This window comes from Bolinopsis microptera, chromosome 12 (assembly GCF_026151205.1).
Source record: "Bolinopsis microptera isolate Bmic1 chromosome 12, MBARI_Bmic_1.0, whole genome shotgun sequence".
Taxonomy (NCBI): Eukaryota; Metazoa; Ctenophora; class Tentaculata; order Lobata; family Bolinopsidae; genus Bolinopsis; species Bolinopsis microptera.
In genome coordinates, this window is record NC_087083.1 from 8,359,323 (window position 1) to 8,369,343 (window position 10,021).

At 38.1% G+C, this 10,021-nt stretch overlaps 1 long non-coding RNA gene across 1 annotated transcript; it reads left to right on the plus strand.

The window, feature by feature from the left end:
• Window positions 1-5,508: 5,508 nt before the first annotated feature.
• Window positions 5,509-8,399, plus strand: LOC134824206 (uncharacterized). The gene is made up of 3 exons (XR_010161361.1): window positions 5,509-6,083; window positions 6,291-6,475; window positions 7,995-8,399. It is a non-coding gene; the product is annotated as an uncharacterized LOC134824206 (long non-coding RNA).
• The last annotated feature ends 1,622 nt before the right edge of the window (window positions 8,400-10,021 follow it).

Below are 10,021 nucleotides of genomic sequence, written 5' to 3' on the forward strand. Positions count from 1 at the left end.
AAATTGTTGGCACTGAGTTTACTGTTTTATTAGAAATTTCTTTGAAAGAATAATCAGCAGTTAGAATTGAATGTAGTACGTTTTTTTCATCAAGTAGATCAGAGCAGTTGGAATTTGTGTTACCTGGAAAGTGAACAATTAGATTACCAGTCTGTAGGACTAGGACTATATATCTGCAGACTGGTAATCTCATTGTTCAGGTAATAAACACATACCCTTGCTGTGACTCAAGGCAAATCACTTACAACCTTTTGGAATTCGATTAAAAGTTCCTTTGGGAATTGGGATCCTTATTTGCTTCTGTGGAACAAGTAGAGAGCAGTTGGAATTTGTGTTACCTGGACAATTAGATTACCCGCAGTCTGTAGGACTAGGAGTATATCAAAGTCACTATTGTGACGGTACATTAGAACTATAATTTTTTAATTCATTTTTCTTTGCCGTTTTTTATTTCAGCAAATGATTTTAAATCCATTTTTTATACAGTAAGTAAGAAAAGCAGTCGTTAAGCATTAAAAATGTTAAAATATGTGTACATGATCAGTGTCTAATATCACATATCATCTTCATCAAATGGGGTTTCGTGCATAGAATAGTCCATGCTTAAAGCATATGTGGTTTCTAGCTTTATGGAAACATTTAAAAAAAATCAAACTACTCCGGTCCTGCATTTCAGTGTTAACTTTTACAAGCCATTCGGCGTGAAGTGGTTTTATCTTAGACAACTTTAGGATGAACTTAACCTTAACATCACGTGGAGCTTTCCTAGCACTGTTTCATTACATCCCCTGAGTAATATGAACTACCTTATCGGACCTTATTTGGACGGACATCAAATGAACGGACATAATTATGAACGGACATTAGTATGAACGCTAGAAGGCATTCAAAACTATCAAAATTCCGAATAATTTTCATTTTTTTGACGTGTTTTTATTTCAGCAAATGATTTTTAAATCCATTTTTATACAGTAAGTAAGAAAAGCAGTCGTTAAGCAGTAAAAATGTAAAAAAATATGTGTACATGATGATCAGTGTCTAATATCACATATCATCTTCATCAAATGGGTTTTCGTGCATGAAATAGTCCTGGATGCTTAAGGGGGGGGGGGGTTGGGGTTCACCCTGATTTTTTTGTGAAACTTGGTTTCGAGATAGTAGTTGACCAACAAACTAGGACCAGTGACCGAACTTTTGAGGGGGTCCCGGACGGGTGGGCGACAATTGACCCCCCGACAATTGACCCCCCGACAATTGACCCCCCGAAAATATAATTGAATACAATTAACCCTGACCCTGACCCTGACCCTGACCCTGACCCTGACCCTGACCCTGACCCTGACCCTGACCCTGACCCTGACCCTGACCCTGACCCTGACCCTGACCCTGACCCTGACCCTGACCCTGACCCTGACCCTGACCCTGACCCTGACCCTGACCCTGACCCCGACCCTGACCCTGACCCTGACCCTGACCCTGACCCAGGACCCTGACCCAGGAACAGCTGTCCCTGACCCTAACCCCAACCCTAACCCCAACCCCAACCTTAACCCTAACCCTAACCCCAACCCCAACCTTAACCCTAACCCTAACCCTAACCCTAACCCTAACCCTAACCCTAACCCTAACCCTAACCCATAACCCTAACCCTAACCCTAACCCTAACTTAACCCTAACCCTAACCCTAACCCTAACCCTAACCCTGAGTCCTGACCCTAACCCGATTAATTTACCCCAGTTTAATTAATTACAATTGTTGGGGGGTCAATTGTCGGGGGGTCAATTGTCGTACTAAACCCTAGATTTCGCGACAATTGACCCCAGTGTAATTACATAGGGGTCAATTGTCGGGGGGTCAGTTGTCGGGGGGTCAATTGTCGGGGGGTCAATTGTCGGGGGGTCAATTGTCGCGGTACCGTCCCGGACCCCAACCGCCAAACGGTGCCCGCGGGGCAGCCACGCCCATATTTGGTCCAAATCAGGCCCAATTTAGCCAAATACCCTGAACATGCCCAAAATCCAGATTTTAGGTGCTCTACTTGTAGCTAGAGGTCCCCTGAACTCGTATATGAATTTTCATCAAGATTGAACAAAAAATGATTGAGTAATGAGCCAAAAACCATATGACCATATTTGGGCATACGCACCAAATTTGATCGATTTTGGCCCATAAATTGGTCAAATATCAATATTTTTGAATGAAACCAACTTTATATTGAAGGTAAGCCTATACTACACATCCTCTATGATTATCAGCGCAGTATCTACCTAACTGGGGATTCTGTGTTCAAATAATCGCAAAAAATGAACAAAATCGCCCATATCTCAGTTCGCAATATTTGCAAAACTGATTTCGCTCAAAACAATAAAACTCAATAGGGTTTCAATATTTTAACATGAAATTTTCAGAATCATCGTAGAATCGCATTTCGACCTTAAGTTTTGGGACAGAATTTTTAGTTAGGCCTTTAAAAAAATTTGGCGGCCAAATTCTGAATTTCGCATTGCAAAATTTGGAATTTGGCCGCCAAATTTTTTTAAAGGCCTAACTCAAAATTCTTCAAGATATCGCTTCAAAAATTTTGGTGAGTGTAGCTGATGATCATATCCAACTTTTTGGAACAGGATTTCTCTCAATTCTGAGTTTTAAGGTATGAAATGTGGCCTCAAACGACTTAGTAAAATTCATCGTAAAAAGGGCCAAAAATGGCAGAATTAAGGCTTAAAATGCTTATTACTCAAAAAGTATCTGTTTTTTTGAAATAATTTTTACAGAATCGTAATCAGCTTGATCAGACGAATCTTTGGATATGATCATCAGCTACACTCACCAAAATCTTTGAAGCGATATCTGATGACCTGGGCGAGTGGTAAAATGTACAACGTTGGTGGTAGGCAAAAATCCCAACTTTTCTTTTTTCACCTTGTTTGGTCTGTAACTTGGTCATTTATTGTTTAATTATATAATACTTTAAAGGGTTGTCTTGTACGGAGTGTAAGTAATGTTCAGTAAAAAAATCAGCCAAAAACTTTTAAAATGGCTGAACCATCGGTATTACAGTGACAGACTTCTCCAAATTTTAAAAATTTTCGAAAAAGAAAAAATTTTTTTTCTCGATGAGGGAATATTTTTAGAAAATTTTGAAAGTGTGCAATTTTATTCTTTTTGTCTATTTAACCATAATATAAAATAAAATTGTTACTTGGTCATTTATTGTTCAATTATATAATCCTTTAAAGGGTTGTCTTGTACGGAGTGTAAGTAATGTTCAGTAAAAAATCAGCCAAAAAACTTTTAAAATGGCCGAACTATCGGTATTACAGTGATAGACTTCTCCAGATTTTAAAAATATTCGAAAAAGAAAAATATTTTTTTCTCGATGAAGGAATATTTTTAGAAAATTTTGAAGGTGTGCAATTTTATTCTTTTTGTCTATTTAACCATAATATAAAATAAAATCGATGTTCAGAGCAAAACCTTTTTTGGTGTTTCTCCTCAAGCTCTATGGAAACCTTTTTTTAAATCAAACTACCCCGGTCCTGCATTTCAGTGTTAACTTTTACAAGCCATTCGGCGTGAAGTGGATTTTATCTTAGACAACTTTAGGTTAACCTTAACATCACGTGACACGTGGGGCTTTCCTTGCACTACCTCCCCGGAGTAACATGAACTATAACAACGTCGGACAATGTCCTTGGCAACACGATTTACCGTAATATCTAGAGGCTGGAACAAGTTTGTCATGTTGGTGGGGACTAGCTCATGAACTATGTTGTTGAGTGCCATAATTTCGGTGACTTTTCCGCTAAGTGACCCTTGAAAACATCATATACTAGCAGAGTTATATTTTTTTAGAGAATATTTTAATGGTGTACAGTGTAAAGATAGTTCAAAAATGTCTCTACTGCCAAATTGCTTCCAGGCGTTTTGCACGAGCGAAATGTTCAAAAATGTTTGCCTTCGGCAAACATTTACTGTACGGTTAATATTTGCACTGAGTTTACTGTTTTATTAGAAATTTCTTTGAAAGAATCATCAGCAGTTGGAATTATAGTACGTTTTTTTTCATCAAGTAGATCAGAGCAGTTGGAATTTGTGTTACGTACCTGGAAAGTTGACAGTTAGAATACCACTCTGTAGGACTAGGACTGTATATCTGCAGACTGGTAACCTAATGGTACAGGTAATAAACACATACCTTTGCTGTGACTCAAGGCAAATCACATACGATCTTTTGATTGTGGAATTCGATTAAAAGGTCCTTTGAGATCCGTGCACCTCTTAATAAAATAATATTGCTTCTGCGGAACAAGTAGAGAGCAGTTGGAATTTTTGTTACCTGGACAGTGGACAATTAGATTACCACTCTGTAGGACTAGGACTATATATCAGTTTGAGTTAATGGATCACGCGTTGCAAGGAACGTAGCCATTTATAAAACTGGCTACGTTGCAGGGTAAAATAGATTTTGTATAATTAAGCATGCCTCCTGTATTGCGGGCCATATTACATGTTTCAAGTAATGCTTTAAATTCTCTCTGTTTATAAATTTTACCAAAACCCATAATCATGGGTATTGGATAGGGTGGACCGCTGCCAGTGTCTCTCTTTCCCAAACAAAAGGAAACGATATTAATTTGAATAACCGTCCGCAAATGCAAAATGATACCGAGAATGAAATCGGTCGCTCGCTTTTCCCATTTATTCACGACTTACGAATTGTAATAAGTTTCAATTAATTATATCAATCACATGCTGCAAAAAAACTCTTTGGGTTGCCTTCGCGTCGATACCTAGTATTTCGGGATAAGGTTGGTAATTAGTGTCCAATTAGCTGATGTTTATTGAATCTTTATTGCCGAGTACGGCTACCCCTATTACAATTGACACCATTTGGGTGTCCAAATTTCGGGACCTAAAGTTTTTATTCCGTGGCCAAGTTTTTATTTCTTCATACTTATAATAAGGACATAAAAGCATTTGACCCAGTTTCCATTGTATATCTCTTACGGTTTTTGCGAAAAGTCGTGTTAAAGTTGATGCCGTGGTGTCAGTAAAATGGCAACAGATACACTTAGTATATCGTCTCGCTTTACATATACACTTACAGTAAGATAATCAGTAGTAAGATAATCAATTGAATTTTAAAATACAAATTAGATTTTAATCAATACTAATGCAAATCAAAAGATAAACGGAGGTATTAAGTCGTATTCATAGAAAGTTGGAAAATTTTGGTATTTTGGAATTTCGATATTTTGAATTCCAAAATTTTAAAATTGATATTCACTATCTTTTAGCAATTACTAGACAGTCTCTAATTTTGAAATATAAACTGTAAAGGTCACAGAAGGATCCAGTTATAGCTAGGATTTTTATTGTTGTTTATGTTATCTCTGTGACTCATTATACTGTGTTTACAATATACTTGTTAAGCCCTAATCTGGGGAAAGGAGACGGCCGCAGTATATCGGGGTTTATGGTGAATCGGATTTTTATTGTAGTTTTATTTTGTATCATTAATTTAGTTATATTCTCTCAAAACAACTTATTCAAGTAGCTGTAGATCAGTCCTGACAAATGATGACAGAGTTTACAAAAGCTTTGTTTTTTCTTGCGGTCATCAGTCTGTCAGTCAGTCAGTCATCAACTGTAGAACCGCTCGAGGGGGAGTTAAAACTTACAGTAGACGTGTTGGCCAGAAGTGACGAGATGGGGTGTGATGACTGTGAACTGGTGCTGGACAGGCTAATCCATACCAAGATCACGTTGATACCCGGTGACGAATTTGCGGTCGCTGCATACCTCACTATGAACACATTGCACTGTTTTGAAAAATTCAGAATACACCCTACGGGGGATCCTGGACGCTACGAAGAATTCCACTGCACAAATTCTGGTTGTGAATGCCCGGATAAACCCTGTGATGAAACCATAACGATGGTAGTATCTGATTTGCAAGACCATAATCCAGATGAGTACCAAGAGTGCAAGGGGATGCTAGGGACCAATGCGGAGTTCAAAGTTAGAGATGTAGTAGAATATGACATATACGAACTGGCAGTCGCTGGTCATGTTGCAGGTACGTGGGCACACTTTGTTCCATGGTAGGGAGGGTTAAACTGTGGCAAGCTGATTGATTTATCATTGTCATTTGTCACGTTTTTAAATTCAAAGCATATTAGTCCCACCTCCCAATTACATATCATTATTTATCCATCCCTCCACATTTTAAACATTTAATATTTAACCTAGTAAAATTATAATGATTAATAAATCACATGCTCAGAAATTGCGGAGGGTCAAGAAAACGGCGGAGAGGATCAAGAAAACGGCGGAGAGGGTCAGTACTCACTCGCAGTATGTCATTCCATCAATGTTGTCCTCTCGGTGACTAGTCTCCTGATTGCCTTCTTCTTGCAGATGTAGTAGAATATTGGATGTGCGAACTGGTAGTCGTTGGTCATGTTTCAGGTACGTGGGCACACTTTGTACCATGGTAGGGAGGGTAGGGACTACCGGTGGGTGATAAATAATTGAGAATCCAACAGGATCTTGTTCTCTTCATTGTGCTGATTCCGGGAAGCATTCGTTTTACGCTCTAATCCTATTAAAAATCGAGATATCGGTCATTAAAAAATGAGTAATTATAGGCCTGTCAATGATTGCAGCCCAATTAAGAGCTGATCAGTTGCAGCTACTTGTGCCATATAAGGGATAACTGAAGTCACGTGACCGCCAATCCTATCACGTGACCTTTATTCGTAAATCCTTGGTCACGTGATCACATTCGTATCGTGTCGAATGCTGACTAGGATATCTCGTGACGTCACCAGAGCTCAAGCTTCCTGACCAGGCCTTATATGGAATAATATAGTGTATCACGTGTAATTGGATCCAATTAAGAGGAGTTGCGCAATTATCGCAGCATCTTGATCTGGTACCCAGCAGGCAGCTGGGTCAGAGATTTTAAAGATAAAATAGAAGGATTTTTTGTTACGGTAAATTGAAGCGAAAATCATGTAACCCTATGTTTTTGATGACGCTGAACACGATAAAACTGGTTATAATGTTCATACTTCAGGGGAAATTGCTTTAAAATGCAATTGAATGTCATCAATTTATTATGAGCTGAGCAGCTTATCGGTTGGTTATACTGCATACTGCAGCATCTCTGCGAATCCTTATAATTGTAAACAACGAAGCCTGTACTTCTCAGGTTGTGTGCGTGGTTATACTTATGCTGTTATGGGACAGATCTCAGGTTGAAAAGACGAAGGAATTATTTTTCCGAATATTTGATAAAGTTTCAGTTTAACAAATACAGAGTCAGATATCTACAAATAATATAACAACAAAGCCGTTGCTTATTGCAAATTCTTATTTTTCGCGCAATTTACACGTGGGCACTCATTATTTGGCAACATTACAACAAATTAAAATGAGCGTGCAATTGCGTAGTAATCATACAGTTAACCATGGCAACCCTAAATGATGTGTTTAGAGTATTCCACCATTCAATAGTATCCCAAGGGCGTAGCTCTCTGCATTCAGCTCATAGAGCTAGAGCAGAAGGGCATGAACCGGCCAGTACGCCCTAATGGAAAACCGCGGATATTTTGCAAGCCAGAGATTAACAGAAATGCTAAATCTTACCTTGACCTTGTCATTTACAACACTGACATCGAGGATAAAGATCCGGTGAGAAAGACTAAGTCTTTCAAACCGTATCATTTATTTGGTCTCTGTTTTAAAACTGCGTGCAGTAAGTTCATTTGAAATTAAATCTACTGCGTAACAATTATTTTAACCGTCTCTGCTATGAATAGTTCTCGAAAAGGTGACATCGGCCATTGATATTTGATACATTTATTGAGATACGTATCTGGTTTCAAAACTTTGAATTGATCGAGGCAATTAGCTTAAAACTTAATACGGATAGTATTAAACATCAAATCTTATTTTATTTAAAGGATAGCATTTTATATTTCAGGAGAGATCGAGTGGGCTGCCGTGACCATACCATCGATTATAAGGACGCACCCATCAGATCCTGAGCAGTTCGATAAGTACCTTGAGACACCCTTGGTGACTCCATATCCCTGCCATCAGCAGGCTGTTGAAAGAGGATCAATAAAACGGCGGAGAGGGTCAGTACTCACTCGCAGTATGCATCACTCCATCAATGTTGTCCTCTCGGTGACTAGTCTCTTGATTGCATTCTTCTTTAAGGATAATAGCAAATAGGTTGTGCGAAAAATGACATTGCTGTGTAATATATGGTTCACGGAAAAACAATTTTTAGTTTAAGGGGGAATTTTTAGGTATTTCTTGTCAATTTTGTTGTAGTAAAATATATAAAGGTGTGTTTAGTCCGCATTTGGGGCTTACTTAATAATTGGTAAACATGTGCATGGTATTTTGAAGTCGGGCGATGCAGCCCTGAGATTTTTTAGTCGCATATTTGGCGCTTACTTATATTACTAACAATTGGCAAATATGTGCATGACTTTTTGAAAAATTCTTGTTAGCATAGTTTTATATTCTGATAAAAAGCGTATTTTAAAATTGTTTGTAACGGATCCCTATTCCAATTAGCAACCAAACCAAACCTAAACCATACCTAAACCACACCTATACCTATCTCTAGATCAATCGGCCAACTCTCCCAGCTTCAGTATCGCTCTCAACATCACACACCACTCCATTTCACACCTACTTGAACTCTTTAAAACCTTCACACTTCTCATATTCATTTCTGTCTTAGGGTGTTCATTCTTCCGGGCTATACGTTCTAACATTTACGAACCGGTAAAACCACACACTACACAGCTGTACTTTTTCTTTCAACACTATTTACTTTTTCAACACCATTTACTACACAACACTATTTATCTCATAACTGTTTATTATTATTAACCCTTTTAACCTTTTTTTCTCAAGGCAGGAATATAGGCTAGTAGTTGTACGAGGCTAATACAGAAAACACACAAAGCTTACAGCTTTCGGGCGAAGTATTAGCTAGGTCACGTTAATAGGTCACGTAATAACTATTTAATATATAATAAATCATACAGGAACTCACAACGTCACGTTATTTTGCGATCTTATTATTTTATTTTATTCCATATCAAAATCATCTAGCTCACGTCACACTATCATCTATTAATACTTTAAAAGCTGACACTAAACATGGTGTTAACATCTAGTAAGACGGTCAAATGTGATAAATGCTCAGTACGAATTCCCAAATCTCGACAGATTCTAATATGCGACATGTGTAGGCAAGTTAAGCATTACAAGTGTAGCTACCTTAGCAAAAATGACGTTGAAAACATAATAAAAACTCCAGGATATAGAATATAGATGGTCTTGTTTTGAGTGTATATCGGGAGTGCTCCCTATTGGCAATGATGTATCTAGTAATACTTCAGGTTCCAGGAACTCATCATCTCACACAAAATACAAAGTTAGGTGCCATGCCTGTAGTAGCATGTCGTATAAGGCGAATAATCTCAACGAATGTCCCTGGTGCAACAATTTGTGCCATAAAAAGTGTATTAATGGCAGCCTCGGTTGTATTCAATGCTGCGCTAAAATGATCCCCGGCTTTGGATTTTATGCTTACGAACTACTGAACGTTACTACTGTTAATTTACAGTCCAAAATTTTCAACCCATACGACCGTAACAAACTGATACCTTACAAGACTTTTTTGTGGCGGACCAATTTGCGACGACCGAAATTTTGGCGGTCCGAAAACATGGCGAAATTGAACAAAAACCGTCACAAATTTCGGACGTCACAGAAAATAAGGGTATTTTTCATCATTTTGTTTTCTGACACAAAGGAAATTCAAAATTTTCTAAAAATCGGTAAAATCATGTTGAAACAAAATGAAACTTATAAATCGATTTCTTCATCTTCCTCTAAGGGGTCCGGCTCGACTCTTTCAGTTTCACGCTGTTCTCCAGTGTACTCCCAGGAGTAAGATTCTCGGATAAGCTGCTTCATCTTGTA